The sequence below is a fragment of the Tenrec ecaudatus genome, chromosome 2 (assembly GCF_050624435.1).
Source record: "Tenrec ecaudatus isolate mTenEca1 chromosome 2, mTenEca1.hap1, whole genome shotgun sequence".
In the NCBI taxonomy this organism is placed as follows: domain Eukaryota; kingdom Metazoa; phylum Chordata; class Mammalia; order Afrosoricida; family Tenrecidae; genus Tenrec; species Tenrec ecaudatus.
In genome coordinates this window covers 253,091,360-253,106,677 of record NC_134531.1, presented here as the reverse complement: position 1 = coordinate 253,106,677, position 15,318 = coordinate 253,091,360, and positions in this window count along the sequence as shown.

Sequence of the window (15,318 nt, the reverse complement as noted above, 5' to 3'; positions counted from 1 at the left end):
GAGTGACCTTTTGAAAGTACAACGAAGGTGTCTTAGAGTGAATATCTTATACTGTGAAGGCCTCTTTTTCCAGGAAGCAGTAGGTATGCATCATAAGCCAATGACCATTATATGGTGTCATGTCTTTTAGAGTACACTTATGTAAGCCATATAAACTCAATCAGGGAACTCTCTAAGGAACTTACTTTGGAAATTGCACCTTTTTAACAGAACTCTAAATTGTATGGATTTAGATATCCTAGATCTCAGAGTAGAAATGTTTTTCTTAGGGAAAACACCTGAGAGGTCCAGTGTACTGAAAGTTCAAACTTCCACCAAGTTTCTTTGAGTGTTTTATGGGAAAAAGAAAACAATGAGCAAGGAAAGGCATTACAAGACTTACAGGAATAGTTGACCTTGATCATGAGAAAGAGGTATTACTAGTTATTAAATGGAAACCCCCAAAAACCAAACCAACTTCACTGTCACCACGTGATGCAGATGCACAGGGACCCAATAGGACAAGGTAGAATTGCTCTGTGACTTTCTGACACTGTATGTTTAAGGGAGTGTAAAATACCATCTTTCTCCAGAGACACACCTGGTGTTTTCGAACTTCTCACCTTTCAGATCCCAGTCCAACGAGTAAAGACAATGCTCCCTTTATTTAATGGAGGCTGGGAAAAATATGTTTGGCATTCAAGTGGTCTACAGGTATGTGTGGGGACTCCCCTGTCTAAATGTGATGACAATGTGACAAGTATATGAGCTATAATCACCTAATAATATCTGGTTACCAAGGAGTGAGAAGCACAGGGCTGTAGTTACTTAGAATGCTGACCAATGTCATGCAGTTCACTGCTTACTTTGGATTTCGAAAGCATAGTCCCTCGTTGTGTCATGTATTCTAAATGCTAGCCTGAACATTGTGCCTATATTCCCATTTTGCACTGAATTTCTGGTGTGCTAAGGAGGCAGGCTTAAGGTGGGGTATGGTAGAAAACATGTAAGTAGAAATCATATTTAAAATGATAATCCAAGAAAAGCTTCAGGAAAAATAGATTAACATTTACATTTTAAAACAACTCACCATATTCTTGTGATAACAAATTCAGAAAAATCAATTTCAAGTTAGAGACTAGCAAATATATTCAAATTTAATATCTTAAAATATCCAAAAATATAACTCCATATTGAGAGACAAAGAACCCGGTTGAAGTCTGAGATTTCAAGAGCACCATAGAAAATAAAATAAGTATGGGTCATTTTCAAGATACTGAAAGGGAGAGTAGATTGAGACAAGAATTGTATATCTATCAAAGCTGTATTTTCAGGAGTGACCATTCTCTGTGGAAGCACATTGTGCTTGGTACAATGGAGGGGCTGGGAAAAGAGGAAGGCCCTCAATGAGATGCACTGACACAGCGGCTGCCGCAGTGGCCTCAGGCATAGGAGCAATTGTGAGGATGAAACAGGACCGGGCAGTGTTTCATTCTATTGTGCCGAGGGCACTATGAGCCAGAACTGATCCGGCGGGACTGAAAAACAGCAACAGCGACAAGCTGTACTTTTTAGTAATACATGAAGAATTAGAACACCACAGTACTAAACAACCACTTCAAGGGAGGGCAAGATATATGCATAGTAGGTTTCTAAATATGTATTCATTGCTGTATGTATGTTAACAATAAACTGTGCATACAGGCATATATGAGAGTAAAACGTACATTCCAATTCATACAGGCATGGGTTTACTTAAAGTAAAACAGTTTTATCTGTCTCATGAGATTAGTGGATGCCTGCAGACTTCTCTCACTAATGTATGTTTAGTGCCATTCAGGAGCCTTCCAAAAAAAAAGGTTCAATCAAAACAATTGTTTTTGTGAGTGTGTTAATCTGGGTATATCAGAAAAACAAATCCACAACAACTCCTAAGATAGATTTTTATATGAAGGTTAAGTGCACACCACGAAACATCCCAACCCAGTGCTGCCCAAGGCCACAAGTCCAACATTAACCCACATAGGCATCACCAATCCACAAAGTCCTCCTCCATCTCACAATAAAGACGCAATGATGCCGACTGTCGGGAGAAAGCCAAGCCAGTGAATGTGTAAGCATCTCAGCTCTGACAGGGGTCTCCACACGGCTGCTCCTGCACCCAGGGCTGCCTCTGGGTAGGTCCATGCAGCTTCTCCTTGGGGATGTCTTGCAGGAGGTCAGCCTTGCCAGCTGAAGCAGGGAACTGGCTAAGGCAGCTGCACCCTGGTGCAACCATCACAAAGTAAGAGATCCAAGAACTAGAAAAGCGAGGTTCACTGGGCCATTTATCCTTTCCCCATTTGATTAAACCCACATGTGTTTATTGGCCAGATTGATACAATTAACTACCTCCATCCACCCCTTGCCAACTTGGCAGGTGCACATTAAGTAACACCTACACTTTAATCCTATAATCCTGTGAATGTTTCTCCACCTATGAAAGTTTATAAGCCAGCCACTTCATGCCGTTATCCCCCCAATTTAGGGTATCCAATTTATATACTGCCCACTTACATCAATCCAGTGCTCTGAGGAGACAATAATATTTTCTTACATGAAGAATCTTCATTCCAGTTGGAATCTTGTGAAGTCTGCATCCATAAGCAAAGTCAAATCTGGACAGGCCATCCATAAAATCAGCAACAATATGCACCAGTTCACAGACTCAAAAATCTCCATCTGGTCGGGTACTGGTCCACTCAATATGGGCTGCCTCACTCAGTCTCCACAGGGTGCCCATTGGTCACCTTGGTTTAGACCAAAGGCCCTCATCAATACTCCTCAAGCCTAGTTCCCTCATGGTAGATCATGAACTTTAGACCAGTCAACCTGCTCTCACCTTCTCCTCTTTTTCCTGTAAACCAAGTCCACAGGTGTCAGTAGCAAAAGTCAGCCTGTCTCTTATTTGCTGCATTTCTCCCACTTCCGCTCAACAAGTAGATCCAGGTGGTCACCTAGCAAGCATTGTAGCTTGTTCTCAGGCTTCCTTTAACATTCTGTCCTAGAGGGGAGTTGTCCTCATGGTTCCAGATTTTTTCCAGCTTCTGACAACGACCATTGGTTCCTGAGTACTCAAAGCATGGGGTGCGGCATATGTTTTTTTTATAAAACATTTTATTAGGGGCTCATACAACTCTTATCATAATCCATACATATACATACATCAATTGTATAAAACAAATCTGTACACTCTTTGTCCTCATCATTTTCAATGCATTTGCTCTCCACTTAAGCCCTTTGCATCAGGTCCTCTTTTTTTCCCCCACCGTCCCCGCTCCCACCTCCATCATGAGGCCTTGATAATTTATATATTATTATTTTGTCAATTTTGTCATATCTTGCCCTATCTGGCATCTCCTTTCACCCCCTTCTCTGTTGTCCGTCCCCCATTGAGGAGTTCTCATGTAGATCCTTGTAATCGGTTCCCCTTTTCCAACCCACTCACCCTTACTCTCCCAGTATCGCCCATCACACTCCTGGTCCTGAAGGTATCATCCACCCTGGATTCCCTGTGCCTCCAGCTCCCATATGCACCAGTGTACAACCTCTGCTCTATCCAGTCTTGTAAGGTAGAATTTGGATCATGGTAGTTGGGGGTGGGTGGGGAGGAAGCATCCAGGATCTTGGTGAGAGCTGTATTCTTCATCGGTACTACATCGCACCCTGACTGACTCATCTCCTCCCCTAGACCCCTCTGTGAGGGGATCTCCAGTGGCCGACAAATGGGCTTTGGGTCTCCACTCTGCACTTCCTCCTTCATTCACTATGGTATTTTTTTTGGATGATTCTTTATACCTGATCCCTTTGGCACCTTGTGATCACACAAGTTGGTGTGCTTCTTCGATGTGGGCTTTGTTGCTTCTGAGCTAGATGTCCACTTGTTCACCTTCAAGTCTTTAAGACCCCAGACACTCTCTCTTTTAATAGCCGGGCACCATCTGCTTTCTTCGCCACATTTGCTTTGCGGCATATCTTTTCAAAGCTTTTTTACAAGCATGGTCTAAATCCATCTAAAGATCAAATTTTAATGGCTGAAAGCAAGTGGGCATATAATTTTTCTTTTTCATATTTCCCGTATTTTTCTCCGGAAACAACCAAGCAAAGTGTGGCTTTATCTGACCTCTGGCTGGACAAAGAAGAAAAACTACCATGAGGGAGAGGTCAAACAAACATCTACCCTCCATCTTATGATTTGTTTCTCCAGTACCCCACTCCCGAGGCACCATATGATCCAGCTGACCTGATGGTGCGGAGTGGTCAGTTGTAGATAAAGATGTAGTATGGAGTCTTTGGAAAGACCCCTGTTGGTGAATCACAGCATAGACCGCTGGGATTTTGTGGTAAAATCCTACTATCCTCTGCAGACAAACACTCTCCCTTTGAAAATCAGCTGTTGGACTGTTACTGGGCCTTGGTGGAGACTGAATACCCCCCTATGGGCAACAAAGTCACCATGAGGCCTGAACTACCTGGGTATTGTCTGACCCACAGAATCATAAAGTTGGAGGTGCACAGCAACACTCCATTGTTAAATGGAAGGTATATACAAGATCGGGCCAAAGCAGGACCTGAAGGGACAAGTAAGCTGCATGAATAAGTGGCCAAACATCCACAGTCTCCACTGCTCTCACAGTACGTTTTTTTCTCCCAGTCTGTACCTATGGCCTCCTGGGGATTTCCTTACTGTACATTAACTGAAGGCCAAAAAAGTCATACTTGTTTTGCGGTTGGCTCTGCATGATATGCAGGTGCCACTCGTAAGTGGACAGCAGCAGCACTACAGATCTTTCTGGGATCTCCCTAAAGGACAGTGGTGAAGAGAAATTTTCCCCAGAACTTCAAGTAGTGCACCTGGCTGTTCAGTTTGCCTCTAAGGAAAATTGGCCAGATGTGAGACTATATACTGATTAACGGGCCATGGCTAAGGGTTTGGCTGGATGGTCAGGGAATTGGAAGGAACATGATTGGAAAATTGGTGACAAGGAGGCATGGGGAAGAGGTATGTGGACCGACCTCTCTGAATGGGCAAAGAAAGTAAAGGTAATTGTATCTCATATGAACGCTCACCAAAGGGTTACCTCTGAAGAAGAGGATTTTAACAATCAAGTGGATAAGATGAGACACACTGTGGAGACTGGTCCTCCTCTTTCCCCTGCCACTCCTGTTATCACCCAATGGGCACATGAACAAAGAGGACATGGTGGAGGGGATGGAGGTTGTGAATGAGCACAGCAACATGGACTTCCACTCACCAAGGCTGACTTGGCCACTGCCACTGCTGACTGCTCCATTTGCCAGCATCAGAAACCAGCTTTACTTCCAAGATATGAGACCATTCCTCAGGGATATTAACCGGCAACTTGGTGGCATGTTGATTACATAGGACCACTTTCATCATTGCATGAGCAGTGTATTGTTCTTACTTGAACAGACACCTACACTGGATAAGGATTTGCCTTCCCTTCATACAATGATTCTTCCAAAAGTACCATTCATGGACTTACAGAATGCCTCATCTACTGGCATGGAATCCCACATAGCATGGCTTCGGACCAAGGAACTCACTTCATAGCAAATATAGTGTGGCAATGACATGCCCATGGAATCCATTGTTCATATCATGTTCCTCATCATCCTGAAGCTACTGGCTTGATAGATCAGTGGAATGGGCTCCTACAGACACAATTACAATGCCAACTAGGTGGCAACAACTGGCGGGGCTGGGGCAAAGTTCTCCAGCAGTGTGTATATGTGCTAAACCAGCGGCCAATATATGGTGCTGTGTCTCCAATAGCCAGAATCCATGGGTCCAGGAACTAAGGGGTGGAAGCTGGAGTGACACCATTCATTATTACCCCTAGTGATCCACTTGCAGCATTTTTGCTTCCTGCCTCAGCAACCCTCTGTTCCTCAGGCCTGGAGGCCCTAGTCCGAAAGGAAGGAACTCTCTCACCCAGAAACACAGCATGGATTCCTCTGAACTGGTAGCTGAGGATGCCCCTGGCCACTTTGGGCTTCTCATGTCTTTGGATCAACAGTTCAGGAAGGGTGTCACTGTACTGAGTGGTGTGATGGATCCTGATTACCAAAGAGAAATTGGACTGATGCTACATAATGGCGGTAAAGAAGAATATGTCTGGAATCCAGGAGATCCCATAGGCCAACTCTTAGTACTACCATTCCTGTGATTAAAGTAAATGGTAAATTACAGCAACCCAATCCTGACAGGACATCTAATAACCCAGACCTCTGAGGAATGAAGGTCTGGGTCACCGCACCAGGCAATAAAGCACAACCATTTGAGATACTGGACAAAAGCAAAGTAGAAGTAGGTAGTCCTACCTATTAGTTAAGACCACGTGATCAATTGCAAAAGCGGTGTTTGTGATTGTCAACTTATCTTCTTTATATCTGCTTATTGGGAGTTAATACATTTATCATATCATTCCATAGTTCAATCACATCAAGCAATATTGTACAATTGGCACCTACATCAGTTTCTGAACATTCTTTTCCTTCCTGGATTCCTTGACATCATCTGCCTTTTACCCAGCACCTGTCCCACTGCACCTTTCCCTACCCTCCAGAAACCCTTCATCTATTTGCTGTCCCTATAGGTTCATCAATTCTGGGTTTCATATACTGAAAAACAGAGAGACACTCGTATATCACAAATTCAAGGGGGGTTGCCCCCAATGACAAAGCTCATCTGAGATAAACCCCATGACAAACAAACAAAAACAAAGAAAGACAGAGAAGGTCCAATTGCATTGATTGGGGGGATCAACTGACAAGGTTTTTACTGTCAAATCTATTCTTGAGATGAACTCAAAATCCAGGTGGGGTAACCTCAAGGTCACACTTTGACTTGTGTGGACAGATTTTACTTTTCTTCTGCTTTAACCTGAACTGACATATGGGTTCCACTGTCAGGCCCTGTCCTCACCTTGAGTTGTTATTGGTCTCTTTCCATTGTCCATGGTCTCTTTCCACAGATTTAGACAATTTGATTTTTGCATATTACACCTGGAGGACTCACCATTTATTTTGTTGAAAGGACAATTATTTTCAATGAAGACATCTTAGGTTTTTTTAAAAAATCGATCATGAGATCTCCAGCATTGTTTCTGGACCATCTCCTCCAGCTACTGTGTTTTCCTCTTTATTTCCAACTTTTTCTGTCCCTTTTCCAATAATTATTGGTGCATCTTGATTACATTTTTATCAATATCAGACTCAAGAGGTTGGTAAAATTCTTCAATTTCTTCCACACTAGCTTTAATGATTTGGTCAGTAAATTTTCATGGTAGTTCTAACTGGATTTCCTTGTATGTGTATAGGTATTATTATATCTTTCTGATGATGACTGTGAGACCATTCTTCTTGAATTTATCACTACCTACAACAGTAAACCACATGATTCAAATGACTAATACCAGTTATTTCAGCTTACTCCTTGGCATATCAATTTTGTGCATTATATTTAATTTAAACAACTTCCAATGGTGCTAGATTCATAGTTAATGTATTCCAAGGTTCTATTATTAACAGATATTTGCAACTGTTGCATCTCATTTTAAGTAATGCCCCAGTAGCAAATGAAGGTCCCAACATTGCTCAACCATGTCATTATGATTGACTTTACTTTAAGTGACCCGAGACACTCATTTCCTGGTACTATATCTGACAATATTTCACTACTATTCATGAGGTTTTCGCTATCGGACTATGTTTCCCTGCTATCCAAAATATTTTCAGTGGCTGATTGCTCAGAAGTGGATAATCTATTCTTTCTTTGTAATCTGTTTTTAGTCTACAAGTTCTCTGAAACAGCTCACCTTGGTTGACCTGCTGGCATTTGAAATACTCTTGGCATTCTAGTATCACAGCAGCACACAAGCTGCCATAACATGTCAAACTGAACATCAAGTAAGAGATAGGAAAGAGTTGTTGTTCTTGTTAGATGCAGTTGAGTTGGTTCTAGGCCATAGAAACCATATGTACAACAGAAAATTATATTTCCTGGTCCTGTGCCAATCTCACAATATTTTTTACGCAGGAGGCAATTGTTGTAACCACTGTGTCACTTCATCTGGTGGAGGGTCTTGTTCCTTTTCACTGACCTTGCACTTTACCAAGCATGCTTTCTTTTTCCAGGGTCGGAGTTGTACTGTTAACATATCCAAAATATGTGAGATGAAGTCTCACCTTTTTTTGCTTCCAAGAAAAGTTTTGGCTGTACTTCTTCCAAGGCAGGCCTGTTTGCTCCTTTGGAAATCCATGGTATTTTTCATATTCTTTGCCGGCACCACAATTCAAATGCACTCATTTAGTCTTCCTTATGCCATGGCCAACTTTCACACTCATATGAAACAATTGATAACACCATGATCTGGGTCAGGTGCACTCTCGTCCTCAAAGAAATGCCCTTGCTTTTCAATACTTTAGAGTTCTTGGGCAGCAGATTTACCAAAGGCAATGTGTCCTTTGATCTCTTGGTGACTGCTTCCATGAGCAATGATGGTGGGTATAAACTAGATGAAATGTCTGTTTACTGTGATGTTGTTTATTGATCCATTTGTGAGATTTGGATTTATAAGTCATTTTGAACCAGAAAATCATATGATTGACTATGATGAAATAACACAATCAAGAGGATTGACATGGCATTCATCTTCAAAAGGGACATTGCAAAATCCATCATGAAGTCAAATATTATGTATGATGGGATTACATCTATCTGCCGTCAAAGAAATGCAATCAATACAACTCCTGATTCAAATTTATGCACCAACCACAAAAGAAAGTGATGAAGCAATTGAGAAATTCTACCAATCATTTCAGCCTGAAATTTATCAAACATTCAATTGAAATGCATTGATAATTACTGGCAATTGGAATGAAAAAGTTTGAAAGAAAGAGGAGAGAATGGTAGTTGGAAAATATGGTCATTTTTGCAAAAACCTGTGACCTGTTCTTAACCAATACCTTTGTTCAACAATACAAAAAAAGTGACTACACCAAAAGACTTCTCCAGATGGAATACACAGTAACAAATTTGACTACATCTGTGGGAAGAGATGATGGAGAAATTCAATATCAGCAGCTAAAACCTGACCAAGGGCTACTTGAGAAACAGACCATCAATTACTCCTATGTAAATCCAGGATAAAAAGTGAAGAAAATTTCAATGAATCCACAAGAACCAAAATAGGACCTTAAGCCTATTCGACCTGAAGTTAGAGATTATAGTATGAACAGACTTGATACATTGATCACTATAGTAGTTACATAATCTGGTATCAATTTGAGAGGAGTGTGAATGAAGGGGTGGTGTCTAGCCTGTCAATTAAGATATAACCAATGGGGCCTCTGTGTGGGCATCTCCTTCTCCTGAGACGTATGGGAACTACTGTATTTTCCTACTTGATGGCGGGAGACACTTCTCTCGGCTCATTCCCTGGGAGATGCCCTACCTGCAAGGCTGATTCCCTGCAAGACATCCCTGAGGAGAAGCCAGATGGACCTACCCTGCAGCAGCCCTGGGATTGGAGAAGCCATATTCAGACTCCTGCCAGCGGTGATATGCTTACAATACCACTGGATCCACAGGACTATCTAACTATGTGCCTGTCATCTTCCTGCAATCGGCATCATTGCATGTGTTTCGTGAGTCAGAAGAGAACTTTATAGATTGGTATTGGAACTATGGGCTAATATGGGACTTGTGGACTTGATGTGGACTGGGCTGGGCTTTTTCCTCAATATTCAATTGCTCTTGTATATCCACCTCTTTTTTATACACATATGCATGTCTATGAATTTGTTTCTCTAGTCTACCTTGACTGACACAAACAATAATGCCAGAAGATCTGAGGAGCTGGTGGAAGATATCCAGAACATTATATTTAAAGAAATCAAAATGTCATTAAGAAGACAAGAAATTAAGAACAGATTAAAGTGGGTATCAGAGGAGAATGAAACTTGCCCTTAGTCATAGAGCAGCTGAAGCAAACGGAAGTCATTGGATGAATACAAAACTCTAGAGAGCAGCTCCAAGAGTCACAGCCAAATATTGTAATGAAATGTGCAAAAACCTGCAATTAGAAAACCAGAAGGGAAGAACGCACTCAGAATATCCAAAACAAAGAAAATATTCAAGCATCAATTGCAATCTTGAAAGATTCTATACACAAAATATTGAATGATGAAGGCAGCATCATGAGAGAATGAAAGAATTTACAGAATCATTGTACCAAAAAGTACTAGTAGATATTCCACCATTTCAGGAGGTAGCGGATAATCAAGAGCCAATAGTAATAAAAGATGTTGAAGTTGAACTGAAAGCATTAGCCAAAAATGAGGCTCCAGGAATTGATGGAATACCTCAATTGTTTCAAGAAACTGATGAAATACTACAAGCACTTACTCATCTAAGCCAGAACATTTGAAAGATGACTACTTGGCCAACTGACTGGAAGAGATCCATATTTGTACCCATTCCAATAAAAAAGGTAAGCCAACAGAAGACTCACATTATATTACAGTATCACAGATATCACAAACCGGTAAAATTTTGCTGAAGATCATCCAACAACAGTTGCAGCAGCACATTGATAGGGAACTCTGAGAGGGCCAGACTGGATTCATAAGATGCCATGGAACAAGGGATATCATTGCTGATGTCAGATAGATCTTGACTCAAAATAGAGACTACCAAAGGATGTTTACTTGTATCTATGCCAAGGCATTTGACTGTGTAAATCATAACACACTGTGGATACCCTTGAGAAGAATGGGGATTCCAGAACACTTCAGTACACTGATGCATAATATGTACATGGATCAAGAGGCAGTTTGGTGAACAGAACTAGGGAATACCACATGATTTAAAACCAGAAAAGCTGTGTGTCAAGATTTTATCTTCTCACCATAGTTTTTCAATCTATGTGCTTAGCCAATAATAAGATGAATTGGATTATATGGAGAAGAATGTGGCATCACAATTGGAAGAAGCCTTATCAGTGCAAAAGGGGCACAGGGAAAAAGCTACTACTGTACACAAACACTCCAGGGGTGAGGTCCAGGTAATATGTCAGGGGCCTGACCAAATCCAGGGGTACTTATGGTAGCCTACCAAAATGGGGGCGGAGGGAGTAAAGGAAAGGGCAAAGGAAAAAAAGATGCATAATGGGGGAATAAGGCATTGACTCACCCAAGGTGAGGGTATTGTTTGTGTCTCCACAGGGAAATAGGGACCAGATATAAAGCCAGTGCCAGACAAATGCAGTGTGTCAGCAAGGAGCGGGGAGCCAGCGGAGGAGCCTAAGGGTTCGGCCCCCATACCAGCTATGTGGACAACTGCCCCTCACCCCAGAAGAATTTACTTGAGAGGACGGTACTAAAGCTGCTGTGAGGGTAGAGGGACATGTTCGACCAGAGAAAATGGGAGCAAAGAAGGGGGAGGAAGAGAGAGTGGAACACATACTGGCCTATCAGGCCTGAAGGATGATATCCCTGCTCTGAACAGCCAATGGACAGAGTGGACAATATGGCTAATCCCACTACGAGATACGCCATCCCTTGATGGCCCAGGGCCCTAAGGGGAACAACACTGGAGACTCAGGTCTGGGTTGGCCCAGACTGACTCTGTGACACTAAGGCAAACCACTAAAAGTGTGTGGAAGAGCAACCATTGGAACAGAGCAAGGAGCCCCTGAAGGAGTACAAAGGACAGACTCTGGCATGAAAACATGGTACCCCATTGGACTTGACTAAAGGACATGCCTAGAGATAAAAAATCAGACCTTTATGTAGTTACAGGTTTTTCTCACTCTTCGCCTATTTTGCTATGACTTGATTTATGAAGCATATTATTATCTCTACAGATCTCTCTAGATAAGATAGACTGGATGAAAAGTCTGGAGGAGAAAACAACGGGGGGACCAATGATTCCCAGCGGGGTGGGGGGGGGTGAGAGGAGGGAGAAGGAAGGTGGTGCTGACCAACCCAGGGAGAGGGGAGCAATAAGTGATCCAAAATCAGTAGCAAGGAAGGTGTGAGAGGGCTGGTAGGGATAAGGATTCAGCAAGAGCAAGGTAACTGAGAGAAATTACTGAAAACCAAATGAAGGCTGAGCATAGTAGTGGGACAAGAGGAAAGTAAAAGGAATCAGAGGAAAGAACTAGGTGACAAAGGGTATTTATAGAGGTCCAAAGACTGGAATGTGCATATGCAAATATATTTATATGAGTGTGGGGAAACAGATCTATGTGCATATATTTATAGGTTTAGTATTAAAGCAGCAGATAGACATTGGGCCTCCACTCAAGCACTTACTCAATGCAAGAACACTTTGTTCTATTAAATGGACATTCCAGGATGTACACCTTCCTGACACAACTGCTGAAGAGAAATGGGTGCATAAGCAAATGTGGTGAAGAAAGCTGACAGTGCATGGCTATCAAAAGATATAGGGTCTGGGATCTTAAAGGCTTGAAGATAAACAAGTGGACATCTAGCTGAGAAGCATCAAACCCCACATGGAAGAAGCACACAAGCCTATCTGACCACAAGGTACAGAAGGGACCAGTTACCAGATATGAAAGAACTAAAAATCATATCTATGGTTGCCCACCTCCCTGATATGATCAATGAAGACAAACGTGTGCACAAGCAAATGTGGTGAAGAAAGCGAATGTTGTCCAGCTATTAAAAGATATAGCATCTGTGGTCTTAAAAGCTCGAATATAAACAATTGGCCATCTATCTTAGAAGCAACAAAGCCCACATGAAAGTAACACACCAGCCTGTGTGACCATGAGCTGTTGAAGGGATCAGGAATCAAGCATCAAGGAACAAAAAATCATATCATTGAAAATGTGGGAGACTTCATTGTGGAGAATCAAAGCCCATTGGTAGCCAACCAGACACTCCTTACCGGAGGGTTGTGGGGAGGAGATGAACCAGTCAGGATGCAGGGTAGCAACGATGAAACATAACATTCCTCTCGTTCTTAAATGCTTCCTTCCCCCCACTATCATGATTCCAATTTTACCTTACAAATCTGGCTAGACCAGAGGATGTACATAAGTACAGATAGCAAATGGAAACACAGGGAATCCAGGACAGATGACTCCTTCAGGACCAGTTTTGAGAGTGGCAATGCATGGAGGGTGGAGAAAATGTGGGGTAGAAAGGGGGAACTGATTACAGGAATCTACATATAGTTTCTTCCGTGGGGGAGGGACAGCAGGGAAGAAGGCAGGTGGAGACATCAGACAGTGTAATATATGACAAAATAATAATAATTTATGAAGTATGAAGGGTACATGAGGTAGGGGGAGTGGGGAGGGAGAGGGAAAAAGAGCAGCAGATATTAAGGGCTCACGTAGAAGGCAACTGTTTTGAGAATGATGATAGCAACAAATGTACATATGTTCTTGACACAATGGATGGATATGGATTGTGATAAGAATTGTATGAGCCCCCAATAAAATGATTTAAAAAAACAACCTGTGATATACAAAAACCAATATTGCTTGTAAAGTGAAGAGAATCTGAAGCATTTTATGAGGAAGTTCAAGAATTGCAACTTTCAGTATGGACTGTGACTCAATGTAAAAAAAATTAAAATTCTCAGATTGGACCAACATCATGATAAATGAAGAAAAGTGTGAAATTGTCAAGGATTTTATCTTGTTTGAATCTATAATCATGCTCACAGTAGCAGTAAATTCTTTCTACAGAAGACCTCTTAAAAATGTTGAAAAGCAAGTATATTACTATGGAGACAAAGGCACACTTGTCCAAGCCATGCTATTTTCAATTGCCTCACAGGCATGTAAAACTTAAACATTAAGGAGGGAGGGGGAAAAAGAGCAGCAGATATTAAGGGTTCAAGTAGAAGGCAAATGTTTTGAGAATGATGGTGCCAACAAATGTACATATGTTCTCAACATAATAGGTGTATGTATGGATTGTGATAATTGTACGATCCCCCAATAAAATGATTTTTAAAATTGAACCTGAATAAAGAAGATTGAAGAAGAACTGATGCATTTGGATGGTGGTGCTGGAGAAGATAATAACAGTGCCATGGACTGCGAAAGACAAACCGATCTTTTTAGAAAGTCGCGAGGTCAGAGTGCTACTTGTAGTCAAAGATGGTAAGAGTTTGTCTTACATATTTTGGACATGTTGTCAGGAGAGACCAATTCCTGGAGAAGAACATCATGCTTGGTAAAGTGGAGGCCAGAGTAAAGAGGAAGGTCTTCATGGAGATGGATTTACACAGTGACCACCATAATAGACTCAAGCATTGAAACAATTGTGAGGATGGTGCATGGCCAGGCAGTGCTTCATTTTGTTGTGTGTAAGGTTGCTAAAGTTCAGAATTGACTCAATGGTACCTAACAACAACTAATCTAGATACAAAATTATTCATCATGTAATACAACTTCTCTGATCACTTTCTCAGCATACTGATAAAATAATATTGATGAGCACGTACTCCGTTAAATAGTTAGTCTCAGAAACTCACAGGAGATCCCTATTAGTCAGTATGGACTGGATTGCAGTGATTTTTAGATGTATGCATGTATATTTTCTGTTCCTTAAAGATATTGCTGCAAGAAGGGCATTGGGCTTCCACTCAAGTACTCCCTCAATCCAAGAGTTCTTTCTTCTATTAAATTGGCATTCTATGATGCTCACCTTCCTGACACAACCGCTGAAGGCAAAGCGGGTGAATAAGCAAATGTAGTGAAGAAAGCTGATGGTGCCTGCCTACAAAAAGATATAGTCTGGGGTCTTAAAGGCTTAAAGGTAAACAAGCCGCCATCTAGCTCAGAAGCAACAAAGCTTAGATGGAAAAAGCTCACCATTCTGTGTGATCACGAGGTGTCGAAGGGATCACCTATCAGGCATCCTTGGAACAAAAATCTTACTATAGTGAATGAGGCGGAAGTGCAAGTGGAGACCCAAAGCCCATATGTAGGCCACTGGAGAGCCCCTTACAGAAGGATCTGGGGGAGGACACCAGCCAGTGTGCGATGTAGCAGCAATGAAAAATACAACTTTCCTCTAATTCCTGAATGCTTCCTTCACCCTCATCCTGCCTACTATAATGATCCTGATTCTACCTTGCAAGTCTGGCTAGACCACAGATGTACACTGGTACAGATAGGAGCTGGAAACACAGGGAATTCAGGGCAGATGATCCTTCAGGACCAGTGGTGTGAGTGGTGATAATGGGAGGGTAGAGTGAGGGTGGGTTGGAAAGGGGGAACCGATTAC